Source organism: Cibotium barometz, chromosome 7 (genome assembly GCF_041138505.1).
Source record: "Cibotium barometz isolate CiBa-2024 chromosome 7, ASM4113850v1, whole genome shotgun sequence".
NCBI lineage: Eukaryota > Viridiplantae > Streptophyta > Polypodiopsida > Cyatheales > Cibotiaceae > Cibotium > Cibotium barometz.
This window is the reverse complement of record NC_141052.1, coordinates 17,254,691-17,268,236: the sequence shown is the minus strand read 5'-3', so window position 1 is coordinate 17,268,236 and position 13,546 is coordinate 17,254,691. Positions and strand designations below refer to the sequence as shown.

Genomic DNA, 13,546 nt, shown 5'->3' with positions numbered 1-13,546 from the left:
GGGACACAACTATTATTGTTCTAGGTGAATGAACGTTTTAAAGTGGATTTAATGCGAACACGACTGTAGTGTAGTGGGTAAAGTGGACGAAGTCCCAGCCCCAGTGGTGTTGGTTTGATCCGTGCTCTCTATGGTGTTGCGCGTCTATGTAACCGGAGTTGGGTGTGTGAGTAGTATATATAAAAACCGGTGATTCTCGCCAAATTTTTTAAAAAAAGTGGATTTGATGCTGATCATTATTATACATATCCTCTCACTTTAGGGACTCTTGAAAAGTAAGAGAGAATTCACATTGAAAATTTTGTAAGGTTGTCCGGCCGCCCCATTTGCCTATCGGGAGTGAACGTGCGACTCTGTCTACTTTACCTTCGGACAGTCCAACGTGATCAGGTTTCGGGGTGACATGGTGCTGATGCGGGCTCCAGGTAACCCTATTTAGCTCCATTGTTTGCTGCCCACTCTTTTTCGGAGGAAATTCCAGAAATTGACAGAATTCTCCATTTTTTAATGTGAATTTCTAATGTAATTCAAGCATTCAAATCTATGCATTCACGTTAAGACGGTAAAATTACACTTTTCCGGCAAATCAACAGCGGAAAGTTTCTGTTTGACTCTGCAATTTTGAAGGTTCTGAATGACATTTCAGAGCTTCACCCCTTGAGGTTGATGCAATTTTTTTGATACATGCCACCATGCATGATGGATGTATACACAGTAAAGTGGGCAATAGGGAAAACCGGTATGCCACCATGCATGATGGGTGACTTACCATCCCCGTTGCCAGATGAAGATATGTGACTGTCTGGAAGATTGCATCAACCTCAAGGGCTAAAGCTCTGAACCCTGTGGCTTGGTCCTAATGAGATTGCTAGAGGGCCTTTGAGTCCAATCAGTTAACTCTTATGATGAGCCGGACCTAGTAGTTTGAGGAAAAGAATTTGAAGCAGCTTTAGGAATAGGGCATCATCCATGTGATCACATTAAACTGTCTTCAAGGTACGGTCAATGAAAACATGTGTGTGGAAAGCTGCATCCTGGTGATGCGTAGCAGGCTGAAATTGAGGTTAGCATGATCGTCTTCAAGTGGTGGGCAATGTTTGAAACAAAAGCTGATGACCCCATGACATGGTCAAGTGCATTGAAGCCTCCATTGAAACAAGTAAGGGCACAAGCTTGACTTGGGCTATCTAGACAACCCATTCTAGATACAACCCTCAACCTTGGCCTAGGTCTACTAGATGTTGGCAGTATGGACTAATACTTCATATTAATGGAAGATTAACTGCATCCCCTTTATAAGCTTCACTTGTTGGCTGGCAATTGTGGCATGGAAGTTTCAAAGTAACTGACACACCTCAAAGAAAGCCATATAATCTTGATATGAGGGGATAAACGGCGGGTGTACAGTGTTCCACTGTGAGGAAAGTAGCTCACAGCAATAAACCATGTTGGTTCCTCCTCTCTTGATCTTAGTATGGTGGTTTAAATCTAAAGATTTGTCCACGAAGGTGGAACTATGTTTATCAATACATGTGCACCTGTTCTTGGGCATTGATGATGTACCGGTGAGATCTTTAATGATTCACGTAATTGAAACAATAAACAATGATGCAAGATGGGATATGTGCACAAAATTTATAATCATGTATGGACAAAACTAGGTTGCAGGAAACCTGGGCCGGAGGCGGGGAAACGCCGTTTCCTGTTTCTTGGCTGGTGTGGATGTTTCCCACAGGGGAAACGTGAGGGAAAGCTACAACTGGTCACGCCCAGGCTGGGCAGTGTTTTTTTAATAAAGTTGGGTCCCGTTTTTAATAAACGACAGGGCAGCGTAAACTTGGGTCCTGTTTTATTAAAAAAAGAAAAAGTCGAGTTTGAAGATAACGATACACAAATCAGCGTGGCGCGCCCTTCTCTCTGCATACACACACACACACACACACACACACACACACACAGACTCACCTCATACACCTGCACACACATGTCCCACATAGAGACTCACTCGCCTGCATACACCTCTGTGCACATCAGTTTTCTTCATGCAAGAAGAGGGAGAAAATAACCAGCCGCCTTGCTTTTGCTTGAATTGTGTCCCTCGCTCTGTGATTTTTGAGCCTTGTACTTGCCCTCTTAATCTCAGAAACTCTCTCACACTAGACCATGCTATCAGAGAACGAGCTCTTAGGTGCAAATGCATTTACTTTGTGTTGACTCCTGAGTGGCTTTGCTCAAAGACTCTTACAGAGGCTATCAAGTGTTAAATTTGCAACAATGTGATGAGCTATGGTGGATCAAATGCAAGAATCAACATAATTAGCAAGTGATTAGAAGATGATTAATATGCAATTAGTGCACAATTAACTAATAGCTTAATGTAGGCATGGATATTCAAAAACCAGTAATTTCTCATTAGGCCAATGCCTCAATTTATAGGTTGTACATCCACAAGATGCCAAGCATCTAATCCCACTGATTTCTCCTTGATTTGTGTCACCTCTCCTACATTTGGGGGCACCTTTTCCTAGAATCTGAAAGAATGGCTGTAAAACAGAAAAACAGCAAATAGATCTTGCAAAGAAGCACATGTGCAAAAGAACTGAAGTAGAAAACTTGTTATCTGCTGAAGTAGAGCACGAGGGCTGCCCGTAGGTGTATACAACCAATAGCAGTAGCTGTAAAAATGATGTGCTAATGATGCAAACCCAAGCCACCTATATATAGGTTGGACAAGAGCTGGTCGGCCAGTATAAAAACAGTGGGCTGGCCGACTATGCAAAAAATACTAAAATAATGTCTAAAAAATAGACAAAAATAGCAGAAAAGTATCTAAAATAAGATGAATGCATGGCCTCATAAATCTGGCCAGATACAGCATGAAATATGCACATATATGCCCAATCTGGAGATGATAACGCCAACACCTCCTCTTCAGCACCGCCAGATGGGCGGATCGACTCCAGCACGCTGAAGAAAGACCTCCAAAGAGTCTGAAGGAACAACCTCCTCATAAAAGGCACAAAGCTCGCGAAGATGTGGTACATCTGAATATCGAGAAGGTCTTCGGAAGAAGCCACGAGAAGATCGAGAAGATATTGAAGACGAAACAATAGGATCAATCTGAAGAGAGAAGCCCTCAGGAGATGGAACCATAGATGGTACCTCCTCTGCATTTGCAACAAGTATCGGGACCGGTAATCCTCTGTTACAGATAGGGCACTGCCTTCTGAATCAGATGTCTCCACTGTGACCACCAGGATGGACTCATCCTGCTCTTGTGAAGATTAAAGAACAGGGGGATCATAGACAGCAAGAAAAGCCATCTTAGCATGAGACTTCGTACCCTCCTCTGTCGTTGGCGAAGTATCTGAACCATCTATTGTGGGTGAAGTGTTCATCTATTGTGGGTGAAGTGTTTGAGCCATCGGAGGAGGACTCTTGTTTTGCTTTAGCTTTGGCTTTAGCTTTGTAGGAAGCACCTTGTCTGGCAAAACATTTGGCCTCAGAATGTCCAAGTCGGCTACAAAACTCACAAGATTCCTTCATCCTGGAACCCTTGTTGCTGTCAGAATCATCGTCGTCAGAAGATGACTTTGTGGTGACTTTCTGCTTCTCGTTGTTGGAGTTCCCTTTTCCAGCTTTGTCCTTGCCCTTGTTAGAGGGCAAGGACTCAGACTTTTCCGCGAAGCATGCACTTGTCGTGGATATACTCACGACTTCCTCAAAAGGGGGAGAGGCTCACGGAAGTAGATGTGATCTTTGAAAGAGTCAAAGGATGATGGCAGCTTACCAAGTAGTTTATGGATCGGGTTGTTGATTGAGCTCCCATACTCCTCAAGTTGCCTCTTGATCCTTGTGAATTCCCCAATCTTATCAATGATATTATTTGAGTCACTGATGGTAATCTTCTCAAGACCCGCCCCAACTTAGCAATCTTCACGGAAGATACTCTCCCAAACCTCCTCTGAATCTCATTCCACATCTGACTGGCATCACTCCGGGAAGATATGAATTGTGCCTAGATAGATGGTGTCATACAATGGATGATGATGAGACGGGCCGTGCATCCAGAACTCCATGAAACGCGGGATCCACCAAGTGAGGAGTGGTGACAGAGGGCCACACACCTGCTCCTTCAAGAAGCAATTGCGTATAAAACGACCAAGTATGGTAGTTGGTATCAGTCAGCTTCATGGAATCACTCACTTGAGGGGGTGAATAAGATGGCACATGGGAAGGGGTTGGGATGAGGGTTTGTGGGAGGGGACAAACAAGAGAAGTGGTGGTGGTGGTGGGGAATATGGAAGGAAAAGAAACAGGAATCTGGAAAGAAGGCAGAGAAGTGGTGGTGGTGGGGAATATGGAAGGAAAAGAAACAGGAATCTGGAAAGAAGGCAGAGAAACAGGAAGCTGGGAAGAAGAAGCCTGTGAATTTGGGGCTTTGGATCGGGGAGAAGAAAATAGAATCCCCGAGTGAGAAGAATGACTATGACCAGAAGCCATATCTCTGATAACGCAGCAAAATCCTCCTCTTCAACAAAGCTGATCAGAAAATCATCAAACTCCACCTCGAAAGCTGAGTGCAGCCAAGAGAAAGGAAGGAGAAGAAGGGATGGGAGGGTGGGAAACCAAAAGGAGAGGTAAGAAATGACTCCCCTGGGTTAAAACCCTGTTGTAGCATCAAAATACGGGGCTGAGATCTGAAAACGCAGATCTCAGGCTGAAAACGCAGCACCTCTGTGGAAAACGCAGCTCCTCAGTGGAAAACACAGCTCCTCAATGGAAAACGCAGGTCTACAAGAGAAAACGTAGGTCCACAGCAGAAAACACAGCTCCTTTGTAGATGTAGATGCGGTGGATCTTTGCCTACAGCAGTAGATGTAGAAAACGCAGGTCCCTTTGCAACACTGGGCTCAGATACCATGAAAGAATGGCTATAAAACAGAAAAACAGTAAATAGATCTTGCAAAGAAGCTCATGTGCAAAAGAACTGAAGTAGAAAACTTGTTATCTGCTGAAGTAGAGCACGAGGGTTGCCCGTAGGTGCATACAACTAACAGCAGTAGCTAAAAAAATGATGTGCTAATGATGCAAACCCAAGCCACCTATATATAGGTTGGACAAGAGCTGGTCGGCCAGTATAAAAATAATGGGCTGGTCGACTATGCAAAAAATACTAAAATAATGTCTAAAAAATAGTCGACTATGCAAAAAATAGTGGGCTGGTCGACTATGCAAAAAATACTAAAATAATGTCTAAAAAATAGACAAAAATAGCAGAAAAGTATCTAAAATAAGATGAATGCATGGCCTCATAAATCTGGCCAGATACAACATGAAATATGCACATATATGCCCAATTTGGAGATGATAATGCCAACAGAATCTTTCCACACCCCTATATTCACTCATGCTACTCTTGATTCTCTCATCAGTAGATACCTGTCACCTTTTCACTGCTACCCACTTAATTACAGACTTGCTTTTACAGTCTCTTGCTAAGGGCTTGTTCCCGCACATACCCATTCACTTGCATATTTCAACACCTCCCCTCAAGTGAATAATTCTAGCACACTTGGACCCTATACCAAGTTTCCCTCTTACTTGGTAGCCCGCGACCAATGCCTCAAGTCCCTCACTCATAGTCCTTTACACTCTCTATGTGTCAAAGGCTATTACAAGTGCCTGTGACCTTGACTAAAGTGCTAACACATACATCTACCACATGGCCTACATCATTGGTGACTCAGAGGTGGTTTTACTTTGTTGGGGTAGGTTACATTGGGTTGTGGGGTTTCTCTCTCTTTCTCTCTCAGAAAAGATGTCCTGACTCCTCTTTCTTAGGAGTCTTCATGAAGTTTGCTGATGTCGATCCTTCTTCATTTGGTTTGTTGTAGCAGCCTCTAGCCATGTGTCATGGCTTCCTACAGTTGTGGCAAGTTATCAAATCCCCATAGGATCTCCTCGTAGAACGCTCCTGGTACAAGACTCGAAACCTACAAACAAACCAAACAAACGTGAAGAGTGCAGGCCTGACTCACCTCCCAACCTTGACAGCCGTGGGCAAGCCCACTAGTCTTGGCTGTCCCCACCGAGCCACGAGCTGAGCTAACTAGATGGACGTACCGACCAATCTCTACCTCGTGACGTTCCATACCGCCACGAAGCTACCCTCCGCGGGCCTCGAGACTACTGCCGGCCTCGGCTGCATAAAGTAGGTGCATGTTTGCACTAGATCCAGGCTCCTGACCATAGAGCTCTCACAAAGACACGCGAGACTCTTTGAGCTAATGACTAACCTTGGCCACCCTTTTATAGGCTCTTGGCCGGTCATCGGGCGTCCACACTTGGGCGCCCGGCCATCCATACTTGGGTGCCCGCCCGTTAGTCTATCCCTAACTCAGCTCGCCAATCAGCCTGCCTAGCTCCAAGCTTCCCCAAACCTGGAAGCTAGTCTTGTGTGCGTGTAGCACACGGTAGATACACACTGTCCACTCCCCTTCCTTTAAGAGCTCACTAAAAAGCCAAGGTAATTCCTCTGAAGGGTAGTCAATGTCTCCCATGTAGCGTCCTCCTCAACACGATCCTTCCACTTGATCTTGTATTCCGTGATAAGAGTATTACGCAATCGTCTTTCACGAAATCCAAGAATCTTTTCAAGTTCGTGTGGAACAAATGTCATGTTCTCGACATCTATGATTTCTTGAGGAGGAGTAACTAATTGGTATGTTCCACCCAGTACTTCCTTATGAAAGAATGGCTGTAAATCAGGAAAAGCAGCAAATAGATCTTGCAAAGAAACACACGTGCAAAAGAATTGAAGTAGAAAACTTGTTATATGCTGAAGATACAACCAACAGCAATAGCTGAATAATGATGTGCTAATGATGCTAACCCAAGCCACCTATTTATAGGTTGGACAAGAGGTGGTCGGCTAGCATAAAAACAGTGGGCTAGCTGACTATGCAAAAAATACTAGAATAATGTCTAAAAAATAGACAAAAATAGCAAAAAAATATCTAAAATAAGATGAATGCATGGCCTCATAAATCTAGCCAGATACAGCATGAAATATGCACATATATGCCCAATCTGGAGATGATAATGCCAACACCTCCTCTTCAGTGCCAGATGGGCGGACCAATTGCAGCACGTTGAAGAAAGACCTCCAAAGAAGCTCGAGGGAGCGGTTTGGTGAAGAGGTCAGCAAGATTGTCCTGAGTGGAATAATACTCAAGTCGAAGAAGACCAAGCTCAATCCAATCCCGAACAAAATGATAGTGAACCTCAATGTGTTTGGAGCGGCCACGTATCACAGGATCCTGAGCTAAAGCAATGGCACTCTGAGAATCCGAGAAGATGACAACATGGGAATCATCCGCACAACATAAATGCTCCAAAATTTGATGTATCCATAACGCCTCGGCTGCGGAGAGAAGATAGGATTTGTACTCAGCCTCGGCAGAAGAAGCAGCAACAGTCCTCTGCTTTTGAGATTTCCAAGAGACCAATCCTGTACCAAGCATGAAACAGTATCCCGTAGTAGATCTCCGAGTATCAATGCAACCAGCCCAATCAGCATCCGTAAAGCCCACCAAAGAAGAACCACCAGAATAAGTGATGCCATAATCTGATGTGCCACGAAGATACCGAAGCATGCTCAAAGCTGCTTGCCAATGAGATCTCCGAGCTACTGAAGAGAACTGGCTGAGTACGCTCATAGCATAAGAGAGATCCGGTCGGGTGTTGACAAGATAAAGCAAGGAGCCAACTAACTGCCGGTATTCTATGGAATCCACCAAAGGTGTATAATCCTCCTTAGACAATTTTGCATTGGGATCCATAGGACAAGAGAGAGGAGAGCAATCTGTCAAACCATAAGTTGCAAGCAACTTCTTCACATACTTCTCCTGGGAAATGAAGATGCAATCATTTCTCCGCCAAACCTCCAAACCAAGAAAATAATGAAGTAAGCCAAGGTCCGTCATCTCAAATGTGAGGGAAAGTTAAGACTGAACCTAAGTGACCAACTCAATCTATGAGCCTGCAAGAATGAGGTCATCAACATAAAGCACAATGATGCATATATCCCCATCAGAAAGAAGCACATAGAGGTTTGGATCTGCATATGACCTCTCAAAACCAAGAGATAACAAGAAAGAATCAATCTTTTGATACCAAGCACGAGGTGCTTGTTTGAGACCATAAAGAGCTTTCTTCAACAAGTAAACATGATACCAAGCACGAGGTCCAGCACTCTGTATGGGGCTGGAAACAGTAGAAACAGGGGCTGAAACAGTAGCAACAGCGGGCTGAATCGCTGCCGAAGTCACTGGGGAGGCACAGGGGGTGATGAAGTGCCTGATGGGAGCAAAGAAAATTCACCGATATCGGGGGGGGAATGGATCAATATCCTCAAAAACCTGCATGGGTGAAGAGGAATCAAATCCAAAGAGGGTCTCATCAAAGCGAGCATCACGAGATATGATGATGTCCTCCAGCGCAGGATCCCAAAAGTGGTATCCTTTCGACTTCGAACTATATCCCGTAAAGATCATCCTCTTCGACTTCGGGGAAAGTGTAGTCCTCTTTTGACCTGGCACATGTACAAACGCAACACAACCGAAAACTCGTACGTGTGAGAGGGAGGGCTTATGTCCAGAAAACGCCTCGTCTGGTGTCTTCCCATCGACCGCCTTTGTGAGAGAACGATTGATGAGATAAACTGATGTAGCCACAGCTTCACCCCAGAAAGAGGGAGGAAGACTCGCATGATGCAAGAGGGATCGAGCCATCTCCTTCACTGTTCGATTCTTCCGCTCCACTACTCCATTTTGCTGAGGAGTATAAGGAACAGTCGTCGGCCGCCGCTGGATGCCTTTAGAAGTAAGAAACTCATTAAAAGGTACAAACTCACCACCATTGTTAGTTTGTAAAAATGAAACTTTGCTTTGAGATTGGTTCTCAACCATTGGAAGCCAAGACCTGAAATTGGCAAATGCATCAGATTTGCGTGCCAAGAAACACACCCATACCTTCCGTGTGAAGTCATCCACCAAGAGCATATAATAAAGGGCCCCACCAAGGGACTCAACCTCCATAGGGCCAGCCAAGTCTGCATGGATCAACTCAAGTCTCCAAGTAGCTCTATGTGTAGCCTCTTCTGGAAAGGACTCCTTGTGATGTTTCCCCATCATGCAAGAGGAACAAATGTGTGGGAGAGCTCTCAACTCTGGAAGTCCACTAACAAGTTGCTTGGAATGAAGCTTTTGCAGAGCGGCAATAGGCACATGACCAAAACGTGAATGCCACAAAGAAGTATCTGCAATAGAAACTAAGGCATGGGAGGGAGAGAAAAGCTGATGAAGATGAGATTCCGAGGAAGAAATCTGAGAAGAGAAGTTGGTGATCTTGTAGAGGCCTTCATCATGAACACCATTAGCCACAACCCTAAGAGTCCTCCGATCAATCACCTCAATCACCTCATCATCGAAATAAATGCCAAGTCCCTTCCGAGCAACCATGTTTACTGAAAACAAATTCTTCGAAATACGTGGCACATGTAAAACATCATGTAAAGTAGCAGAGGAACCAAAAGAAATGTTACCAACTCCATGGACAGGTAAGGAGGAGGAGTCATCTGCAATGCGTACAGAAGAAGAAAGTGGCTTGTAATCCTCCATAATGTGGGAATGTTTGGTCATATGTGCCGAATCGCCGCTATCACCAATCCACTCAATTTCTTCATGTGTGGCACTCACCTTTGCATCAGAAGTGATCTCTGTGACCACAAGGAAGGAATCCTGTGAAGAAACGGGAGAATCTGTAACTTCCATATATGCCACTTTGGCATTGCCCTCCTCTGAAACCTTGTCCTTGCCTTTGTCCTTGGAATCTTTGTCAGCATCTTTGGAGGTGTCCTTGGCTTTGTACTTGGCTTTGGCGGCTTTGGAATCAAAAGCTTTGCAAAACACCGAGCCTCCGTATGGCCAGGCCTGCCACAATAGGCACGCTCCTCCTCTTTGGAACCTTTGGATTCCTTAGAATCCTTGCTTTTTCCCTTCTCGCTTTTGTTGTTGCTCCCTCCTTTGCCTCCTTTGGACTTGCCCTTACTTTGGGCAACAAAGGCAGAATCGGTCTTCCCTTTGCCTCTCAATAAACATTTGTCATGTAAGTCACAACTTCCTCAAAAGAGGGTAGAGGCTCACGGAAGTAGATGTGATCTTTGAAAGAGTCAAAGGATGATGGCAGCTTACCAAGCAGTTTATGGATCGGGTTGTTGATCGAGCTCCCATATTCCTCAAGCTGCCTCTTGATCCTTGTGAATTCCCCAATCTTATCAATGATATTATCTGAGTCACTGATGGTAATCTTCTCAAGATCCGCCTCCAACTTAGCAATCTTCACGGAAGATACTCTCCCGAACCTCCTCTGAATCTCATTCCACATCTGACTGGCATCACTCCGGGAAGATATGAATTGTGCGTGGATAGATGGTGTCATACAATGGATGATGATGAGACAAGCCCGTGCATCCAGAACTCCATGAAACGCGGGATCCACCAAGTGAGGAGTGGTGACAGAGGGCCACACACCTGCTGCTTCAAGAAGCAATTGCGTATAAAAGGACCAAGTATGGTAGTTGGTAGCAGTCAGCTCCATGGAATCACTCACTTGAGGGGGTGAATAGGATGGCACATGGGAAGGGGTTGGGATGAGGGTTTGTGGGAGGGGAGAAACAAGAGAAGTGGTGGTGGTGGGGAATATGGAAGGAAAAGAAGCAGGAATCTGGGAATAAGGTAGAGAAACAGGAAGCTGGGAAGAAGAAGCCTGTGAAGTTGGGGATTGGGATCGGGGAGAAGAAAAGAGAATCCCCGAGAGAGAAGAATGACTATGACCAAAAACCATATCCTGTGATAATGCAGCAGAATCCTCCTCTTCAACAAAGCTGATCAGAAAATCAGCAAACTCCTCCTCGAAAGCTGAGTGCAGCCAAGAGAAAGGAAGGAGAAGAAGGGATGGGAGGGTGGGAAACCAAAAGGAGAGGTAAGAAATGACTCCCCGGGGTTAAAACCCTATTGTAGCACCAAAATACGGGGCTGAGATCTGAAAACGCAGATCTCAGGCTGAAAACGCTGCACCTCTGTGGAAAACGCAGCTCCTCAATGGAAAACGTAGGTCCACAGCAGAAAACGCAGCTCCTTTGTAGATGTAGATGCGGTGGATCATTGCCTACAGCAGTGGATGTAGAAAACGCAGGTCCCTTTGTAACACTTGGCTCTGGTACCATGAAAGAATGGCTGTAAATCAGGAAAAACAGCAAATAGATCTTGCAAAGAAACATACGTGCAAAAGAATTGAAGTAGAAAACTTGTTATCTGCTGAAGTAGAGCACGAGGTCTGCCTGTAGGTGCATACAACCAACAGTAATAGCTGAATAATGATGTGCTAATGATGCTAACCCAAGCCACCTATTTATAGGTTGGACAAGAGCTGGTCGACCGGTATAAAAATAGTGGGCTGGCCGACACTGCAAAAAATACTAGAATAATGTCTAAAAAATAGACAAAAATAACAAAAAAATATCTAAAATAAGATGAATGCATGGCCTCATAAATCTGACCAGATACAGCATGAAATACGCATATATATGCCCAATCTGAAGATGATAATACCAGCACCTTAAGTCTATTGACATGAAATACAGGATGAACTTTCACATGAGAAGGCAAATCCAATTCATATGCGACTAAACGAATCCATGGTGTAATAGGAAATGGTCCACAGTGTCTAGGGGATAATTTCGGAGATCGACATGTCCGTAAAATCTTGGAATCTTTGGGAACTCGCAAATACACCATCGTTCCTTCAGAGAACTCTTTGGGTGAACGATGTCTATTAGAATAAAATCTGTCTCTGTCTTGAGCACTTCTAATAGATTCTTTTGCAACTTGTAACATTTCTTGCATATCTTGCAAAAAATTTAGGCGCTGCATCATGCTGAAGTCCTGAAAATCCGACTGTAAACAGGTGATCGAGGTTGAAAACCATATATAAGCATGAAAGGACTAAAACCTGTACTCATATGCTTAGTACTATTATATGTAAATTCTAATAGAGGAAGATAATCCTCCCATGAACTCTGTCTTTTGGAGACATAGGCTCGAAGCATATCCTCCAAAATTTGATTCACTCTTTCAGTCTAGCCATCAGATTGAGGATGATCTGAGGAACTCAAATTCAAAGTTGTTTCCAACTTCTCAAAAACATGCCCTCCAAAAGTCACTTGTAAAAGAGTCCCTATCACTGACTATGTCCTGCGGTAACCTGTACAGTCTAAACAATTGCTCGATAAACTGCCTTGCTAATTGCGTGGCTGTAATGGTCTTCCGTGTCGGTAAAAATCTAGCCATTTTTGTCAAGCGATCCACCATAACCCAAATAGAATCGTGGCCTTGACGTATTCTTGGCAATCCGGTAAGAAAATCCATGGAAATACTTTTCCATTTATTACTTGGGATTTGCAAAGGATGCAACAACCTAGCTTGTCTAAAGCGTTCAGCTTTATTTGCTTGACAAACTTGACACTTGAGAACATAATCTTCTACATACCCTTTCATCTCTGGCCAATAAAAAGTGTGTTTCACTAACGATAATGTCCTGTGTACTCTAGGGTGTCCAGTAGAAGGGGCGTCGTGACACTCCTTAAGAATCTTGGACCTAATGTTCGGGATCTGTGGTACATAAATTTTGTCATTACCGAATAGTAAACCATTCTGAATCATCCACTGACCTCACTGGGCACAGGCACGGGATGGACAGTGTGAACAGGCATCAGTTTGGATATGAAAAGGAAACCCATATGTGGCCAGCCCAACTGTGAAAGGGGACAAAAGGGACTTTAAAGTTTATAAGGTTTAATAACCTTTGATGACTTAAAATATTATTATTATTTTGGGCATGCGTTTTTGCTATTGTTTCTTGCTTTTAGTTTTTGGAGAAAAGCAGGTGGTGACACCTCTTTATAAAGCGAAGGGTGGCGGAGCTGAAGGAGAGGTGGTTGCCGTGTGGTAACGATGAGTGTTGGGTAATGGTCATTGTCCGGTCGTCGGGAGAGTCATCGTGAGGCACTAGTGGGCGCATCACCTTGGAACGAGCAGCTAGGCGGCTGTACATGAGGAAGTTCAGGCGGCTGTGCTACTAGGCGGCTGCGCGTACGTGTGCTACTAGGCGGCTGCACGTGTGGAAGACTGATATTGTGTGGTGGAGATCCTCGGTGCTTTGGGTCGGGGGTGCCAGCACATATGATGAAGGCTTGCCCACTTAGGACTCCTCTGGGACGCGAATGTGGCCCCTTTGTACGGCTGGTATGAGCTGATGTCGATGCGGCAGTGTCGGCATGGGTGGCTGATGTGGATGCTCATGCTTTGTCTCTCAGCATGTCCTCTCAATACTCCATCCCGATTCCCTATGTCGTCTCAGCTCTATCAGGTACATCCTGAGACATCTCTGGTCCTCATACATCATCATTCATGCCAATGGCCCG

At 44.6% G+C, this 13,546-nt stretch overlaps 1 protein-coding gene across 3 annotated transcripts in view; it reads left to right on the top strand.

Annotated features, from left to right (window-relative positions):
* Window positions 1–285: 285 nt before the first annotated feature.
* LOC147636757 (cyclin-C1-1-like) overlaps window positions 286–13,546 on the top strand; it is a 117,064-nt gene continuing 103,803 nt past the window's right edge. For 2 of the 3 annotated variants that reach the window (XM_086800281.1, XM_086800280.1), the window contains exon 1: window positions 286–425. The gene's annotated coding sequence lies outside the window, so the exon portion shown is untranslated. The remainder of the gene's footprint in view (window positions 426–13,546) is intronic. The other variant, XM_086800282.1, reaches the window with a different exon arrangement.